The sequence below is a fragment of the Vicugna pacos genome, chromosome 4 (assembly GCF_048564905.1).
Source record: "Vicugna pacos chromosome 4, VicPac4, whole genome shotgun sequence".
Lineage (NCBI taxonomy): Eukaryota > Metazoa > Chordata > Mammalia > Artiodactyla > Camelidae > Vicugna > Vicugna pacos.
This window is the reverse complement of record NC_132990.1, coordinates 13,145,474-13,166,309: the sequence shown is the minus strand read 5'-3', so window position 1 is coordinate 13,166,309 and position 20,836 is coordinate 13,145,474. Positions and strand designations below refer to the sequence as shown.

At 35.8% G+C, this 20,836-nt stretch overlaps 1 non-coding gene across 1 annotated transcript; it reads left to right on the top strand.

Annotated features, from left to right (window-relative positions):
* Positions 1-213: 213 nt before the first annotated feature.
* On the top strand, positions 214-285 carry TRNAT-GGU (transfer RNA threonine (anticodon GGU)). The gene has a single exon. It is a non-coding gene; the product is annotated as a tRNA-Thr (tRNA).
* The last annotated feature ends 20,551 nt before the right edge of the window (positions 286-20,836 follow it).

The window sequence follows — 20,836 nt, the reverse complement described above, 5'->3', positions numbered from 1 at the left end:
TACTGATCACTTAAAGATGTTAAATGATAGTATCTCATGCAATGAACATGATTTTATTTTAAAAAAAAAAAGTTACCTTGTAAAATTTGGAGCCATTTCAAGTAAAAGGGGTTTGACAACATACCTACAAAATGGTTATTATAGATTCTTCGCAAGTAATAGATTCATGATATAGAAGGGGCACAATTCTGTACACAGGACAGAATGGGGGTGAGGGGTATAGCTCAGTGGTAGAGCGCATGCTTGGTGTGCATGAAGTTCTGGGTTCAATCCCCAGTGCCTGTGTTAAGGGAAAAAAAATTAAAACTTTTGTTCTTCAAAGGCATCATTAAGCAAATGAAAACATAAGCTGCATGTTGGTCCAATGCCTGATTATGAACTTTTAAAAAAATATATATATATATAAAGATATAAATAACTCAAATAAATCAATATAAAAAAGATACAACTCAACTGAAAACAAACTATTTTGAATATATATTTACAAAAGAATGAATAGCCAGTAAATTGCATGTAAAGATGTTTAATATCATTAGTCATTGGGGAAATTTAATTCAAGTCAGAAGAGGGTAATTTTGCTTCTCAGCCAGAATGGCTGAAACTAAGAAGCTAAAATTTAAGGTTTTATCAATGTTGCAAAAAAACTGCAGCCCTTATTTTCACATTTAAAGTGGAAATATAAAATGATACAACCCCTTTGGGAATCATGTTCACAGGAGGCGTCCTCTGACAAAGTTAAACATAGTCCTGCCTAACAATCTAGCAATTCCATTACAGGTATTCACCCAAAAGAAAACACATGTTTACAGAAAGACACGCGCAAGAATGTACACGCAGCTTGTGTTAGTTTTCTATCAGTGTGTAACAAATGACCCAAAGCTAAGCAGATTTAAATATCTTCCAATTATTATCTCATAGTTCTAAAGATCAGGGGATGGATAGGCATGACTGGGCTCTCTCAAAGGCTTACAAGGCTGAAATCAAGGTCTTGGCCAGGTTACTTTATGGAGTATCTGGGAATGACTACTCTGTCAGTTTCATTCAGGTTGTTGACAGATCTCAGTCTTATGCAACTACAGGACAGAGAGACCCCCCCCTAATCCCCACCTCACCCTACCTCCCCACCAAATTTCCTTGCAGGATGTCATCCAAGGGCTTCGTTCAGCACCTGGTGTCTATTCTTTGGTCTTTGTATGTGGTTCTTTCCAATTCCAGCCTCGACAGGGCATCAAATTCTTCTTGGAATGTCTCTGACTTATCTTCTGCAAACAGATGGCAAAATCTCTTTGCTTGAAAAGTATCGTGTAATTGCATTAGGCCCAAGCAGATAATCCCTGATCAAGTTAATTCAAGGTCCACAGGTGAGTCACCTTGATGACATCTGCAAATTCCTCTCATCGTGTAATCTTACATAATCATGGCCATGCTATGCCATCATTTTCATAATCCCTGGGATTAGAGTGACCCAAGGCATCTTAGAATCCTGCCTACTACACAGCTTTATTTTTATTTATTTATTTTTTATTTAAAAATTTTTAAACACATCCACCTCCCATGGGCCAACACGGAGCCGCTCTTCCTCCTCACCCTCTGACCTTTGACAGTAGGCACCCCACCACCCCTACTGTCAAGCCCCCTTCCCCATCCACAGCCCAATTTAAAGGCAGCTATCTACAGCCCCTTCCAAGCTGTGCTATTCAGGGGCTCAAGGAGGGTGAGAACCTGGTGGCAAGCAAAGAAACCACAGGTCTCAAATCCAGGGAATAAAGCAGTGGAGGCGGAGGCAGGAGAGACGAGGACGCATAGCTAATAGGCTCGCGCATGCGCAGCAGCAGCCAAGCAGTGCGGCATCTTGCGCTCAGCAGTTCAATTTTTAATCGCCCCAAACTAGAAACAAAACAAATGGGCTGAAGCCACTGTTTAGAATTTTGTTATGGTAGCATACCAGTTTTAAGCACCAAATTCTGTTTCAGTTATTCACTGTTTCCTAACAAAAAAAGCCAGCATGCGGTGGCTGAAAGCAACAGCAAACACTGATTTTGGCCATAAATGTGTTATCGGGGATATGGATAGGACACCACGGGGGCACTTGGGTCAGTTTTTAAAGTTGTGAGTAATACTCCGAGAGTTAAAAGACCTGCATACTGGAAATGCTAGATGCTCAGATGCTCAGAAACTGGAACAGCATCACTTCTGCAATATTTTACTGATTATGTAGTAACAGAGGTCCAGAATCCAGAGAGGCAGACATAAATCCCAACCATTAATGAGAGGATTGTCAAAGAATTTTCAAAGTTTTCTTTTTTTCAGATTGAAATAGTTGATGTTTCAATCTCTTTAAGAAACAAAAATTAAAGAACAGAAACTTCAATTTGGACAGATGGTTAGAATCAAATATAAGGGCGTCAAATTAGCCAGTGACATAACCCACATGGACACACTTGGAACGAAGGACACGGCTACAAAAACACTGCAGGCGCACCTGCCTGCGGGTAGCGGTGTACCGTTAAGCCGCTGCCAACAGGCACATGGAAAGATGTTCAATATTGCTAATTACTAGAGAAATGCAAATCAAAACTATAGTGGGGGATCACTTCACACAGGTCAGAATGGCCATTATTAAAATGCCTACAGATAATAAATCATGGAGAGTGTTGCCTAAGATGGAGAGAGAGCCTAAGCACGTGCTTTCAGCTCTGTCTCTGCCCTTTGTCAACCATGTACTTGGAGTTATGCTGCTCTGTGCTGTGTTTGCTCACCCTACCAACCTTCTTGGTTTTGTTTGTGTTTTTTACATTTTAACCATTTCTAATTATAGTTGATTTATAATGTGTTCATTTCAGATATATAGCAAAGTGACTCAGTTATACATGTATATATTATTATTCAGATTACTTTCCATTATAGGTTATTATAAGCTATTGAAGAGAGTTCCCTGTTCTATACCATAGGTCCTTGTTGTGTACCTATTTTATATATAGTAGTGTGCACACGTGAATCCCAAACGCCTAATTATCCCTCCCCTTCCACTTTGGTAACCATGTTTGTTTTCTATGTCTGTGAGTCTGTTTCTATTTTGTAAATAAATTTATTTGTATCTTTTTTTAAGATTCCATGTATAAATGATACATGTTTGTCTTTCCCTTTCTGACTTACTTCATTTAATATGATACTCTCTAGGCCCATCCATGTTGCTGAGTAAAATGCCATCATTTTATTCTTTTTATGGCTGAGTAAAATTCGATTTTTTATCAATATGTGTATATCAACATCTTTATTCATCCACCTGCTGATGGGCATTTGGTTGCTTCCATGTCTTGGCTATCATAGACAGGGCTGCTATGAACCCTGGGATGCATACATCTTTTTGAATTCAAGTTTTCTCCAGTTATATGCCCAGGAGTGGGATTGCAGGATCATACGATAACTCTATTTTTAGTTTTTTAAGATAACTCCATACTGTGTTCCACAGTGGCTGCCCCCAACTAAATTCCCACCAATGGTGTAGGAGGGTTTCTTTTTCTCCACATACACTCTCCATCATTTATTACCTGTAGGCATTTTAATAATGGCCATTCTGACCTGTGTGAAGTGATCCCCCACTATAGTTTTGATTTGCATTTCTCTAGCAATTTAGCAATACTGAGCATCTTTTCATGTGCCTGTTGGCATCTGGATGTCTTATTTGGAGAAATGTCTATTTAGGTCTTCTGCCTGTTTTTTGAGTGAGTTGTCTGTTTTTTGATATTAAGCTCTGTGTGCTGTTTACATATTATGGAAATTAATTCCTTGTCGGTAGCATTATTTGCAAATATTTTCTTCTAGTTTGTTGGTTGTCTTTTTGTTTTGTTCATGGTTTCCTCTGTTACGCAAAAGCTTTTAAGTTTACCTAGGTCTCGCTTGTTTGTTTCTGGTACTCTGGGATATGAATCCAAAACAAAAGTATTGTGATTTATGTTGCAGAGTGTCATGCCGTTTTCCTGTAGGAGTTTTGTAGTATCTGTTCTTATATTTAGGTCTTTTAATCTATTTTGAGCTAACCTATTTTTACAGATCCACTGATCTGAGAGTCAGCAAAATTGGCTGGATTTCAGGCAGTCACCTTAGCACTAAAAGATTCCCTGGTTAACAATGGGCCCCATTTGCACTTTTTTGCAGACTCTGGCCTTTGCCAATGGTCTGCTGTCTGGGTCAGCCAATGAAAACAATTTCTTATACATGTTGCTCTTTTAGGGTAAAGAACTCTGGTAATTTCTTGTCCTACAAATAACCAAATATCTATATATGTATCAAGGTCATATGTGTCTATCAGGGTCAAACACATTCTAAAGCAGTAACAATACAAAGTATCAACAAGACACTCCTTAACCCCTTCATTGTTCAACACATCAGAGATAGTGACCAAGGTACGTATTTCACATCACAAAGCGCAGAAATCTTAACCCTTGCACAACACTCAAAAGGATTTTAACTTCCTTCACTGGTCTCAGGCTGAGAGCCACATAATATACGCAAACAAGTTCAAATTTAACCATCAAGCACAAGAGAGTCTCATGCAGTGTTTAATGTTTGACAACTGACACCTTTGAAATCCACCTGTCCTTCCTTTGCCACACACCTGGGGAAACAGATGAGAAATTCCAAGTGTGCACTCCCTTGACACTAAAAGAAGATTTCAAACCAGACAAACCTGATGTCTGCATGGGAACCTTGACCTTGGCGCCACCCTTCATGTCACATACCTACACAGACACACACACACACATGCACACACATGCCACCTGTCCCTTCTTTGCACTAGTTTGGGTGCCTTCCCTACTCTGTGAAGAAACCTCAACATATGAGTAAGAAATCTCTATCACATTCTATTATTCCATGTGGAATCTAAAAGAATAAGTTAACTTATTTATAAAACAAAACCAGACTCACAAACATAGAAAACAAACTTATGGCTGTCAAAGGGGAAAGGTTGAGGGGAGGGATTAATTAGGAATTAGGGATGAACCGATACACATTACTACATATAAAACAGATAAACCACAAAGACCTACTGTGTAGCAAATGGAAAAATATTCAATATCTTATAATAACCTACCTAGTAATGATAACTAATAACCTAGTAAAAAGGAATCTGGAAAATTATATATATACACAGATATATATATATATATATATATATAGATATAGATAGATAGATAGATAGATAGATATACACACACACACACATATATATATAAAACTGAATCACTTTGTTGTACACTTGAAACTAACACAACATTGTAAATCCAAAAAAAAAAAGAAAAAAGAAAAAGAAATTTCTCCATAACCTCTTAGTGCACCTGTTCCATCACTTATCTCAACCTCCAAGCTGTTTTGGGTAAAGATGGGGCCAGTACCACCCTCTGCACAGCAGCCACAAGGCAGAGGCCTTAAACATAATAAACAGCTAGCTGTCACTCAGCTGGTTAGTGCACAGCTGCCAGGAAATATTTCACTGTAAATCTTCCATTGTTTTTAATCTGTGTTGCTGTTAAGACTATGGGGCTAATAGGGCATGTTTATTTTCCGTATTTCATTGAAGTCAGTTCCACAAAGTGGTATTTTTTAGTCAAGTACAGTATAAAGTTAATAATTGATTAAATGAATATGTATTTAATAGGTACAGTGTTACATAATGAACATTTTAAAATGGCAGTCTCTACACTGCTCCTGATAAATGCACTACCTAGAAAGTTATGACTGAAAATACATTTTTTAAAAATCTGGAAATAGTTTGCTAAGCACTGAAGAGGAGCTAAATATAGAACAGACCTGAGCATTGCCAAATTTAAAATAACATTAATGATAAGCAGGTAAATGCATAATTTATAGGCTGGAGATTGCAAAAATAGAGGCAGAAATCTCTGTTATAAGAGTGTTATAGTTGTTTCAGACAAGAGAACCTTAACTGGGAAAGAAACAGTGAAGATAAAAAAGAAAGAATAATAGGAGGGGTTTTACAAATGAGTGAACAAGGTAAACTTCATTACTCAGTACTGAAGTGGTGCACGGTGCTATCAGTGCGTCCATAAATGATCCCATTTAATTATTAAATCATTATCACATGTCCAGGTCTACAATCACTCATATAAACAAGGAAAAGCGAAGACAAATCTATTTTGCAGATTCCATGTGTCAATTGCCATGTCAAGCTATTTGAAGGTGTATATTAATCCTTGTACTAATTTTTCTCATTAGCGAACTTTTACTCCATTTTCTAGACAAAAAAACAAATTTTCAAAGCCTACGTTCTATAGGTGACGTGAGAGTATGGGTCAAACTCGTAGTGGAGGACATGACACTCAGTATTCATCAGAATAAAGGCCCAGAAAGGAAATCAGAAAATGAGCCTCCTGAGACTATGAAAAGTAAATAAGAAAGCATAAATCATACTGCTCTCTACCACCACAACTCAGCCAGATGGCAAGAAGTATGATCTGATAGACACACACATAGATAGCAGCCTTTTCTATTTTATTTCTCATCAAATGCCTTATCTTATAAATTAAAAAGCACATAGAACAGCATGCATATTAGAATCTTTGAAATACTACACATAAATCCTATATATTATGTCCTTGCATTAATCATTTCAGAAGTCCCATATTCATACTTGTGCAAGTACATATCTTCATTCTGTGCTTGCAATGAGTTGGTTGGTCAATTATTATCATAAATTAAAAACTGTATCATTATCAAATAAAAATGCATGTAAATACTTACCAATATGCCTAGTATAGTAAAGAAAAAAGTAATTTTGTTTTATTTTTCTCTACAAATAGATTCCTGCCTCTATGAGTGCAAAAGCCTGTACCTCTTTTACTCATGGTTACAAACCTGGTACTATGTTTGCCAAATGAGCACCAACAGATAAATAGAGGAATTAATTAAATATATATTCATATTTAGTAATTTTTAAAAATTGGCTTATTTTAGTGAAACTGTCTTGCCCCTCCCCACACCCTCTCCTCATTGGTAACCACTAGTTTGTTCCCTATATCTGTGAATCAGTTTCCTTTTTTTTATATTAATCTATTTGTTTTATTTTTTAGATTCCACATGTCAGTGGTAACAGAGTATTTGTCTTTCTCTGAGATTTCACTAAGCATAATACCATGCATGTCTACATATGGTGTTGCAAATGGCAACATTTCACTCTTTCATAGCTGCATAACATTCCATGGTGTATATGTGCATGTGTGTACACCTCCCTACACCTTCTTTATCCAGTCATCTGTTGATGGACACTTAGGTAGCCTCCTTACCTTGGCTATTGCAAATAGTGCTGCTATGAATGATGGGGTGCATGTATCTTTTTAAATTCTTGTTTTTGTTTTCTTCAGATATATGCCCAGGAATAGACCTGCTGGATCATATGGCAGCTCTACTTTTAGTTTTTTGAGGAACAGCCATGCTGTTTTCCACAGTGGCTGCACCAACTTACATTCCCACCAAGAGCGTCAAGGGTTCGCTTTTCTGCACATTCTTGCCAACGTTTGTCATTTGTAGACTTTTTTGATAACTGCCATTCTGACAGGTGTGAGATAATATCTTACTGTGGCTTTGTCAATCTGCACCATTATGATGGTACCCATACCACTATCAGATACTGCCCGCTGGAGACAGGGAGGAGAAATGAGCCATGATTCCAACAAACATGGCCCCACTGCCCTTTCCTTTACGTGCTGTTTATGACTGAGTTTGTGCTGTAATAGCAGAGGTGAGGATTTGCAAAGAGACCACATCCCCTCACAAACTAGATTATTTACTATGTGGCCCTTGATAGAAAGTTTGCCAATCCTTATTGCAGACCATGACAATAAGCTCTCCCATCTTAATTCATCCTTAGTATGGACTGACATATACAGAGACTCAGAACGAGCGTATCTGGGGCCTGGCAGATACCTGTTCTTCTTAAAGAACAGGTACGAAACTGATTCTGGTATTCCTTTTCCCTGTCTCCCTCCACCACATCAGTCAAGGACCTCTGAGTTCAGTGTGCAGTGCTTAAAGGGTATGAATCTACATACTCTATAAAATGTAGAAGGAGCAGTGGAATTTCCCTCTAATAGGGCTATTCTGACATACTCATATGACTCTAAGGGGTTCAGCTTTCTCTAGTCCACAACTGAAAAGTGAAAAAAAAAACCCAAAAAACATAAAGATCTCTTTTAAATATGCAAAGGTTTCAGAAAGTAAGAAACAAAATAAAAATTATTTTCAAAAGCATTACTATATCTTTAAATATTTATCAACAGAAGCCCCCTTATCAATAATTAGCTGAAAAAACACTGAAACACAAAATTCACCTCTAAAGTGGATATAGTTTCTTTCTAAGACCTTAGAAGCACACGATTTAGGGGATTCCAGCATCCCCGTAACCACTCAACACAAATAATCTTCCAAGCACACGTCGTCTGTTTGTATTTATATAATTTATGACACATGGGAATGTTATTGTATTCTTCATCTTCTGATTGGTGGAAATGTTTCTCAGGAACATTTGCTGTACTGTGGTAAAGTATGGAAATAGAGAGCCACAATGTGAATAACCTATCTTAGTCCAAACATTCTAAATTCTGCCTTTGTAGCTCATTTATCTGTGAAAGGGATGTAAAAATTCTCACTGCCTCGTATTAATTATGCATCGACAGTATGTCATGTTTTACTGCCCAACTCCCACATCAATGCAAATTTTTGTAATGTACTCACATTTTAAAATTAAAGGATTATGTCCAAAATGATGTGTGTGTGTGTGTGTGTGTGTGTGTGTTGGTATTTGTAAGCTTCATTTTAGACTTCTATTTCTAATCATCCTTTTTTCCCCCCCTAATTAAATGGAAATGTTTTTAATAGGATCATTAAAAAAAAGGAAATTGGGTGCAAAATGAGAAATAGTGTTTTTAGGAAAGCTGACCTTTTCCCCAAAACAGAAAGTAAGCAAAATGGATGTTATTTTGTTAACATTTCTCAAAATGATAGAGTTAACCTTTTATGGAAGATGGCAAAAATCTGAGCAGTTTGCATCCTCTCACAACGTAGCTGCAAAGGTTCTAATGTCACAGAACTGAGAGAGAGCAGCGCTCTTCCTAAATTCTGAATATGATGTGTTTCCTACCTTCCAGGGATGAGGTGGTGATAGGGACGAATCAACTTATTAAAGGCTCTTTTTCATTATTCTTTTTTCTGCACTCAAACTTTAGTTCTACCCTTCTTGCCCTGAATTTTCTTTCGTACCTGATGTTAAATCTTGGAACCAAAGATGCCGGTTTATTTCAAAATGTCTAAATTAAAGTAAAGAGAGAATATGTAAATTACTTTGCAAAAGTAGGATATTGATCAGATATTTTTAACTACATATGTACGTACATTCACATGTATAAACATGTTATTATTTATTTCTATGATCCTTATTAAAATATGAATTTCTGGAAGAGTCTAAGATTCTAATCAATTCATGATGAGAGAAGACCAGGAAATAATTTAGATTCAGATAAAAGTAGGGACAAAGGGAACACAGTAAAAAGGGAGGGAAAACTTCAGTTTTTTTGGCACAGGCTGAAATTTTCAAGCATCACACACTGAGAGATAAATGTAATGAATTATATAACTCTCAATTTTCAGTGGAAAGAAAAAAAAATTTGTTCACCAGAAGATATTAACTTATTTTTTTCCCTGACACTATCTTCAGGAAGATTTATCTCCAGTCTCTCTGCTCTCTGTAAACTGCTGTGCAAAAATAATGAAAGCCACTCTAAAGAACTCTTGTACCACACTTAGAGACAGGCTTCTCTGAGGGCTCTTTCTTATATCAGCACTTGGGCAGAGTTGAAGGGGCAGAGCCCAAGTAGGATTCTCTGCTATGTTAGGAGAAGACAGGAAAGATGATCTAGATTTTAATATTCAGGTGTCTTGTATGTGAATGTGAACAATGTTCTAAAGTTCCCTTTATGTGTTAAATGTTGGGTCTAAATCTCATCACTAGCCCAGATGTGTAGAATATTTTGGAAACTTCAGATGAGACAATTTGGGGGTAAAACATAGCTATTTACCCAGTTTAGCCTATCTGTAGACAGGGATGTCATATACACACTTCCAAGACTCTTTCTCATGTCTGTCTCTGCTGTGTAGGGTGTGTCATCCCCCTTACTGTGGAACACAGCAACCCACTGTGCATGTCTAGGTAGTTCTGAACAGCTCTGCACCATGATGGGTACAACAAAATGTTTATTAATCAAATCTCATTCTTGCATTTTTGAATAAACATACTGCAATGTGAATTTTTAAATGTATCAATTTGAATGTTTAAGTGCATGACCTCTATGAAATAGAATTTAGATATTTGAAATGATGGTAAATGAACAAAAGCTTTAGCAGTGGCTCAGGGGCTTCCTTGAGAAATAGTATTGAAGGTATTATTAAAGATGCGTGTGTTCCTGATGTCAGGGAAGACTGTGTTATTTTCAACTACAAGTTATACCAAATTGTTCAGATGAAATGAAACAGGAATAAATTAAATTCAGAGAGAAGTTAAATATTTTCCTAAAGAAAAACATTATTTTAGCCCCATTTGAAATGATTTTTTTCTGTTGATTACCCTCTATGTTCATTTCATTTTCTGGTTTTATTACAATAAAGATTCTAACTGTGCGTTAGAAGCTGCGTTCAGTCACAGAGAAATCCCCATTATCAAGAAGAATAAGTGAGGATCAGTTTTACAATTTTTGAATAATTTTCCAGTTAGATAAGATAAAATGTAAGAATGGTAAAATCATGGATACACTTTCATCTTATGGAGGGTGTGTGGATTAGAAATTTCAGAGTTGCTGACTCTAGAAATCTGGTGGGTTTTCTTTTTCTTTTTTTTAATTTTATTGAGTTATAGTCAGTTTACAAGGCTGTGTCCTGGTGGGTTTTCTAAGGGCGGGGGAGAAGTAGGAGTGAATATCCCGCAGACTGATGCTGGCGTGCTTTGCAGTTACTGAGAAATAACCTGTGATGGAGACAGGGTATCATTTTCCTATATTCTGTGACCTATATCTGAGGACAGTCGTACTGAGGATTTTTTTTTAACTGTAAAGCATTACAAGCCAACATGGGAAGCAAGAAGTTAGAGAGCTCTAAAGAAATTTTTTTTTAAATATTCAATACAACTAATCATCTTCTTCATCATCAGAGATGCTGTCTATACACAGTTAAGGAAATGCCCATTTATATAAAAAATGATAACCAGAAACTAGGTAGGAAAGTGCTCTTCTGACATCAATGGATGGGTCGGCGCACACGAGTGGGAGACCAGAGAGTGAGACACACAGGGACACAGAGAGAAGCACAGAAAATTTGCCAGATTCTCACATATTACAGTAACACATACATGATTCACAAAGTCCAAGCTGTTGTTCATGTTGACATCTTCAATGCTGTTTAGGTATTTTCAAGGAGTTTCTCCATCTACTTCTAATATAAAATAATACATTTGTTTAAGTCATCTTTTATGTCTTTTGGTAGAATGTCCTATTATGTCATTTTTAACTAGTTAAAACAAAATGGGAAAGAATGGCCACTGTTAGAAAATTGAAAATGAAGAGAAACCTAAGTATGCTATCACTCAAGGCATCCTTTACTCTGCTATCCGTTCATTTTAACCACAACAGTTATGACACCATTAAGCCTAGCTGGTGGACAGAGATACTTTAGTGAGATTATTAATGTTCTTGGCAAAGAACTGTAACAATACAGCAACTATACACAGACTGCTGTTTCTTATCCTTTAAGACATTTGCAAAATTTGCCTACATAGGTAGAGTTGTAGCAACAGTTAGCCATGGAAGGTTCAATTTTGAAACTCAGATAATTATCAGTTAGAGACGTTTCAGGCAATCACCTTCTGATCATAATCACTCTGACATCTGTAAGAGTACAAAGGTAATGCCCCCTCATCTCTGGTTACAAAGGTAGGGCTCTGTTTCTAAGATAACAGAGCCTGATCACTGATGGATGGCTATGCTTTGTATTCAAACAGATGTATAATTTCATTTTCCTAAGACCTGAGCAGAGATTCAGTTTGTCATTGACAAACTTTTCTCATTCAGTCACCAAGACGTCATTCACTTTGTGGCTACACCCTCCTCAAGAGCCTTGTCGTTTTCTGGATCCAGCCACCTGAGAAGAAAAAGTGTGAAAGCCCGAATGCGCGAGGCTTCCTTGAGACAAGCCCTTGGGCACACATCTTTTCTACTCTCGTTCCATTATTTAAAGTTCTGGCAGATGGCCATACCTAAGAGCAAAAGAGCCAGGAAAATGTCTAGCTGTGTGCCCCCCAAAACTAGGAGAACAGTTTTAGTGGACAGCCAGCAGTATCTCCTACACGTTCTGAATTCAATCTTGTAAGTGTACAAAGCAAAGGATTCACATTGTTATGAATCTCAGTAATTATGAACGCCTCATACTTTAACTTCACTTAATGTTAACAAAGCACCCTTTTTGCATCTTCTTAATCGTAACTCACCCAATCCCTGCAAAGTACAGGTAAGGCGGATAACATTATGTCCATTGTTTAAGTGAACTAGGAATAGAAATCAAATTTTGTCTCTTTAGACATACAAACAGCATTTTGAGGGGGGATGTAGTTGATTCCTAGAGACATTGCTCTAGAAAATCTAGAATAACTGGGCTTTTCCTAGTTTTGATAAAACACTGATAGCAGTTGCGGGGGGTCCAGGGGTGTGATGATTGAGTGTTCAAGGGAAAAAGGGGTGGGCAATAGTCCTCAACTTTCCACTTTGAGGATCTTTTGAGAATGTAGATTTCAGATAAATAGCTGTAATCCTGCAGGCTATTTTGATGCAATTTCCATCTTTTAATTATTCAAGCATTCCTTCTCAGGAGTATGTGAGATTCTTAGCCTATTTCCTTAGATTTCTTCCTTCCCTGAAAGCATTCAGTTTCTTCCCCAAGGAAAAAATGTATAGTTGCTGCTTTGATCAGAGAGCAGAATATGCTTTCCTCTCACCCACATGGCTTGCATGGCTCTTTCACCAACCCAAGAAATTCTCGAATCTGACCCAATTCTCTGTTTCCCAGCAGGGGGGCAGGGGCAGAAGGGACCGTCTGACTAGGCAGTTGTGTTTATGAGACAAATCCAATTTGCTATTTGGAGAGCAGGGAAGGTCAGCTAGTAAGTAAAAGACTATAGGAGAATGTGACCATGAATACAAAAATTTGCCATGCTCACTACCGTGTCCCATGACCACTGGAAGTTAGTTAAATCTTCTGTTAATTGGCTGTTGCCAAATTCTGGTAAATACTGTAAAGTGCTTTCAGGCTAACAGAGATAAATACCTTTATTGTCAGTTGGGCACGAGGTGTATTATTTCCTATCCTTTAATTGACATATTATTAGATATAAAATAGCCAAGAATTAACTTCTATTTGCTATAAAGTAGATGAGAACATAAGATTTTATTGATGTTAAGAAATATATTCTTTAATATCCAGAGAACCGCTTCTCTCTATTCACTCATATCCTCTTGTCCTTACCTATTTCTAACCATCTTTTAAAATTTTTGATAGTCCTAAAGATTTATTCTTAATTTGTCTTTTGCTCCCACTTTGTATATCTAACCCATTCTCTCCTGAGAAACAGATCAACGTTTTCAACTGCATCCTGTCAACGTGATTGTAAATATCCCTCTTGTGCCTCAGACCACTTCACTGGCCTGGATATCCTTTCTTTATCTTCTATTTCTGGTTATGTCACCTCCAGGTATTCAAGAAATGACACCCCATAATCTCTCTACAGGATGAATTCAACTGAGATGCTAACTTTAAGATCAACACTATTATAGAAAGACAGCCATGAGGCACATAATTTTAAAAAGTATTGAACTGAACCGTTTTTAAGTTTTGATTATTTATGTATTTGCTATTGTCCATTTTATTTTGTTGCTTTCAATAAAAGTTATAATAGGATGTGTTGCAGAGAAATATGTGGCCCAGTAAGTAAATGGAAGCCATGAATACCCAATAACCTACCAGAAATACACATAATGAGCAAAGTAATGACATTGACAGCCATCAAACTAGCCCAAACTCATGAATTCCTATACTCAGGTGGCAAAGTCTCTTTATTTTAGGGACATGACCAAAGACAGAAGTATCTATCTGGTAAAGCTTTCTAAGAATTTCAACCTCTCTTACATGTAAGCATCCTGATGCCAGTAATCCAATGAGGACTTCTTCAGCTTAGCACCTCAGAGATTTTAGTAACATCAATCTCAACAGGATACAATGCCCGCAGAACTCTCTGGGCTAATGGCTAGCATTCAATGATGGGATAATATCACACATTCATGCACATTTTCTTCCAAGTAAATTTGTATACTGTTTGAGCATGGCTAGTATTTAGGATGGCAAAACACTTCACCTGCTGAGTCCACAGTCATGCTTTAGCTCTACCTTCAATTTATTGATAAATTAGTATAATGTCAAATTACAATCTTATTTCCAACAATTATTTCATGTAGATATTTGACAAATATATATGTATATCACTTATTAGAGTGAAGAGTTAAAGGAGAAATTTAAGTCACTGTTATCCAAAAAAATTAACAGTTTGAATTCGAAGACTTTGAGATATTTTCATATTTAAGAAGGAATTCTACTCATTGACCAAAGTTTCTTCCTCCCCTAAGAGGTTGGCATCTTTCCAAGAATGTGATAGATTTTAAAATGTAGAAAAGAGAATGTTTTCCTCTCATTACATAACCCTTTGCCATCTTAAAACATTATCAAATCTGATACAATCCTCTGCTACTTAAAAATCTTCAGTTTTATTCATTTTACCAAGTTACATTTTGAGTCTGACTTCTACAGTTTTTTTTTTGGAGACTCCATTGAGAGAATGTACATGAACTTAACCTGAAAATGCTGAAGCACTTCTCTTCCAGAGAAGACTGAAGTAAAGATTACATAAGATCATGCAGGGATGCTTTGTTAAGTGGCAAGCACTATCACAAGTGCAGTATTAATGTTCAATATGTAAAAAAAAATCTGACAGCTATATTGTTCCTGAAAGTACTATACATACAACATTGCCAAGGTGGCCTTGAGGAGAGTCACTGCCATTCCAATTCCTTTCTACTATTTGTATGCACCTCCAGCCTGACAGGAGAATATACACTTTTTTTTTTAAAGGACAAGGCTCTGGTCTTGCTTTTGTATCTTTATCCTTTGCACACTGCTTCATCCTGAGTAGCGGTGCAAACTACACATGTCCTCTAAGAAAGGCCAGTCGATAAATATATCTTTGACAGATTCTACTTGTAGCAAGTGACAAGAGAATGTTGCTTCCAACCTAACTGTAAGATCAAAATAGATAATGTACAAAATGGTATCTCTGAGCCCATGCGAGAACTGAAATCCAAAGAATAACAAGAGTTTCCTTAGAGACTATACACAGTTTCAAGTACAAAGAATAATAAAGAACTTTTATAGCTTTTCTGGAACAAAATTATATAAAAATAAGAACGTAAAGCTCAGAAAGGTGCTACGTACATTGCCACAAAAATCTGTAAGTTAAAGACACATCATTGTGAAGTTCTTAAATATTTTGTGAATTAAAACAGTGGCTTTGGATGTAGACTGTGCTGACTTAATGTTTCATTTTGTAATACCCAAAAACCCCAATAAAAAATAAGACAAGGAAGAAGAGTTAAAAATTTAGTAGAGAAAATTAAAGGAGATACTACAACAAGTGACTCACCAAAAAATAAGATGGGAAATTAGGGATAGAAGAAACGAGAAAACATGGAAAGTATAGAAAGCAAACACCAAGACTTAAAATCCAAATTAATAATTAAATGAATCAAAGACCCCAATTAAAAGGTAGAGCATCATAATACACATAAATATATAGTTCATCTTTTTTAGACACAAACTTAAACATAAAGACATAAGTTGAAAGTAAAAGATGGAAAAAAATTACCATACAAACACTGAGCAGCAGAAAGCTAGTGTGACTCACTAATGTTATACAAAAAAAAGATCAAGAATAAGAGTGTTACCGGAGATCAAAGGGTCATTTTCTAACAAAGGAATGGCCAGTTAATCAAGAAAATACGATTCTAAATGCATATGTTCCCTCTAACCAAGTTCCCAAATTTAGGAGAAAATATTTGACAAAACTAAAGGGAACTGGAGATAAATGTCCCAATCATAACTGAAGACATTAACCTACACCTTTCAATAATAAAAAGAACAGTAGAAGAAATCCATCAGGGTGTGTAGTCCGAACTTTACCTCACTGTCATCATGAAAAGGCAAACAAAGCCACAACACGCTATACTACATACGCGCTAAATAGAGAAATGAAAACAATTGACAACAGCCACTTATCCTCTTCCAGCACATGGAGCAACGAGACCCTCTCATACAAGGCTGGTGGGAACACAAAATGCTACACGTATATTGGAACTATTTCCTTTTTTTTTAAATATCTAAACAACTCTACTCTTAGATATTTATCCAAGAGAATGAAAATCTTTTTTGAAGAGGGTGTCTTCAAAAAGATCTTTGTTTCATTACAGATTTTTTCATAAAAGCCAAAGACTAGAAACAACTGAGATCACTACCATAAAGAAAATGGATAAACAAATTATGGTGTATTAACACAGGGGGTACTACCCACAACTAGGAAGAATGGACTCCTGATACAGATAACAATATCAATAATCTCACAAATACTTTAACGACTAGATGAGGCTGGGAGTGAAAAAAGAATATATGCTCTGATTCCATATACATGAAATTATAGAAGAGGCAGAACTCACCTATGCTAATTGGAATTAGTCCAAGGATTTCGTCTTATTAGGGCTCTTGTTTCGCTTGAGTGGAAAGGGGCCCATGGAAACTCTAAGGTTGTGGAGATGTTCTGCGTCTGGATATTCAGTCACCAAATTCAATTAATTGATACCATTAATATTTGAGCAGTTCACAGTATACAAAGTATGCCACGATGAAAACATAGTAGTTTCAAGATGTATGTGCAACGTACCATTTTTTTAAAAGATATTAATTAACATGATGGAAGGAAAGCTGGCAGGAATGGTGGAAACCTGACTTTACAATGAAAGTCCAACGAGTGCTATCATGAGTGTGATCAAGAGTGCAATACAACCTTAAACGTACAAGAGTGAAAGAGACATAGATAGTCACGTCCTTCAACAGCAGGCAGTCTGTACCACTCACTCTGTATGTATACAGAATTCTGCTGTATTTACCATCAATGGATTGTAATTTACCCAAGGACAGGGCTATTTATTTTAAGTGCTGAAGACAAAAGCATGTGCTAATATGTGCTAATAGAGCAGAAGTGACTTTGTGAATGTCAGACTTTCCAGATCAGAGATTTTGGTATACATTTAATTTATTATTCCAAATCCCTCAGCTTTTATCTGTTAACAAGTAGGAAAATATTCTAAAGTAAGAAGCAAAAAAAAAAAAACCAAAAAACAAAAAACAAAAAACAAAAACAAAAACAGAAGAGAAATACAAATCTTAAAAGTTACCACAGACCAAATTTACACAGAAAGATAAAAACCAAAAATAATTACTTTTGTATTATTCAACTAAAATAGTTTATTATATTTTTCTGTAGAATTATCAAATTGATCTAATCAGATGTCAATCTTCCTATAATGTTGGAAAGATGAATAATCAATATTTCTATACACTACTTTCTGCTGAGGTAACCAAACTATTAAAAGAGCAGCAACATCTATCTCATATCTAATACTAAGCCCCAAGTCTAGCATAACTATTACAGGTGAATGGTCATGCCCTGTAAAACTGAGAAATTAATGCTGATGGTGATGAAGACAAGGATAATGAAGAATAATATATTTAAAATATCCTCTTACTGATCATGTATTATGTGTCATGATTTCCACAGGTCTCAAACTTTTCTATATTGCATAACCAAACTGTTAGCATAACCTTTTCATGGAAGTATCATTACCTCCTTTGAAAATAGAGAAAAGTGATGCTCCAGTATGTAAGCGGTTAATACTTTAAGCATTAACCAGATAGTAAGTTAAAAAAATCCAAGATAAATTTTAGATTCAAGTCTACTTGTACCTAATCACAAGATTCTATATGTGTATGAAACCATGAAGACACAAAACCAACACTCAATAGTAATCCTGGTGCACTTGAAGAGTACAATTAACAATCTTGCTTACACTTTGTATCTCTAATGTAAAGCCTGTCCATGAGAAAACAGAAAGCCACATATAAGTAGTTCTTAAATCAATCTGTACAAACAGAAGAAAAACAAAGATATAAAAAACAAAGACGCATTTTTCGCCTCAAACAGGAAATAACATTTTTACAAAATCTCGGGGGAAAGGGGGCTTCTTTGCTTTTATTTTATTTTTTTCTTTAATCTTTTGATCTGAAGATCAGACCCTTGGAAGGTTGCCTGTTAAGACTTCAAAGGACTACACCTGAAGTAGACACTAGAGACAGCACCTATTTCTTCTTTGAGATTAAAGGGTTGTTCACTGTCTTACCTGGTCTTGAGACCCAGAAAGAGAGTACAGCAAATCCAAAAGGTTTGAGGCTGAAACTTAGTGGAAGCCTGTCTTCATCAACTTCTTTTAGCCCATCAATCTACAAAAGGAACAGAAGAAAATTCTACTTCATTGAAAGCTTAGAGTACCTCATTACTGTTGTAAGAATAGTTAAAATATTTTTAATTTGTACAATTTTTTCAACCTAACTGATTCCTATCTATTTTACTATTAATATAAAATTAGAGTTTTCTGGTGTGAAAGAATGCCAGGCCAGCTTTGGAAATGACATATTTTATAAGACAGAAGGTTAGTTTATAACAGAACTTAAGGGACAGTTATTAAATTTATTCATAGAATTTCTTACTCTTTAAAAAATGTTTAGGATTAAATCTTAGCATATTTAAATCCTGTGAATGATTTTGAGACAAGATACCTATTGGGAAATAGAAATTTCCAAATAATTCTAGGATGGTCAAACTCAGATTGTTTTTCAATGCATGACATTATAAAAATCCTTTCTCAGTAAAAATGAAGAGAACCAAAATAAAGAAAATAAAAATTTCAAGAAGAGGGAATGTCTCTCTCTCTAGTGATCGTATAAGACACAGCAACATGTATAGAATATGCACCCTGAAAACCTTATTATTCATTAAGGACACTTTATCTCATGATTAAACTGCCAAAATTCGTTATGATGAATATTGGTTTTGGAAGAGCTCATTGCAGACTTTCCCAGAGAGAAAATGAGCAATAAATGCATTTTTATACCTCTCTGGTGATGTAGCCAAGCCAGGATGACAAACCAGTTAGACCAGGTGAAAGTCATCATCCAAATTGACCCTGGGTGTCCACAGAAACGTTTTGGATTTTACACAACACATTATCCGTTATTAGTTAGTTGGTTGGTTAGTTCACAGAACTATTCTTGAGCAAGTCAAAGCCAGATATCCAGGTGCTCTTGGGAGCAAGTATACAGCTATTTCAATCTAGATGTAATATAATCCTAATCTATACAACGATAATGACTAATTTTTGATATTAAGATGCTAGAAACCGAAACGGAAATTAAACCCAAAATAAGCACGAGAAAGGACAGCATATTAAATGAAAAAAAGATCTATGAAAAAAATCAAATAATAATAATAATAAACAAATTTAAAGTTGATTTCTAAAGACTAACAAAATTAATCTCCAGAAGGGGGGAAAAAAAGGAAAAAATATATTACTCAGGAAAAAAAAGATGTAAGATGCATACTACTAGATTTCAACACTACAAAAGAGCCACTGAGGTCAAGAGAGTGTATGTCAGGGTAGATAAATAAATCAGTAAGACATTACACATTTCAGAATTAGACCTACATATGTGCAATCAAATAATTTTTGACAAACAAAGCAATTCATCAATGATTGGAAAATATTTTCAAGAACTGATGCTTCTATCTCCAGTAAATTGCTAATTCAGAGTTGGTCCATTCCAGAAAGCGTCTGATTTCATAGTAGTATAAGTTCTTTCACTCGACCATTATACTCCTGGAATCCAAGTCCTGTGTGTTTGTTTGCATGTGCGTGTGGGTGTGTGCTTCTCATTTTTCTCACAACATATATTTTCTCATCTGTTTTATATTTTATATATACATATGTATGAATGTATGGACATATGCATATAAGTCTGCCATCGGGTAATGTGAAATTTTTATCTCTTCTAGAATTTTTTTTTTAATTTATCAGAATTCTGAGAAAACAGTCCATGCATCTTGAGAACAAAACTCTTCTCATACCCTTTGACCTCAGTCAAATCAGACACTCTTCTCTCTTACTATATTCTACTTGAATTGTTTCTCCTATAGTCAATATCTGTAACTGAGATATATTTATACTCCCTGGGGAATGCCGTCTTAAGTGAGGTCATATGTAGTTTGGCTATTAGAGGTTCAGTATGTTTTGGATCCAAGTCTATGTGCATTATAGTTCATTTTTATACTCCCTATATTCTTATTAACATTTAATTGTCATCTATAGACTCAGCCACTGATTTTGTTCAAAGAACTTACTAACACCTGTTCTTCAAAACAGGGATTATCAGTGGTGCATGTGTTCAAAAAACTGCTCAGTGTTTTACAGGTACCTGTTTTTTCCCTATTTAACTTCAGTAAAAACAGAAGATTTTAAAGGCCAAAAAAAGGTTACATAGTTTTGAACAAAACTTAAGTCTTTTAATATTGAGA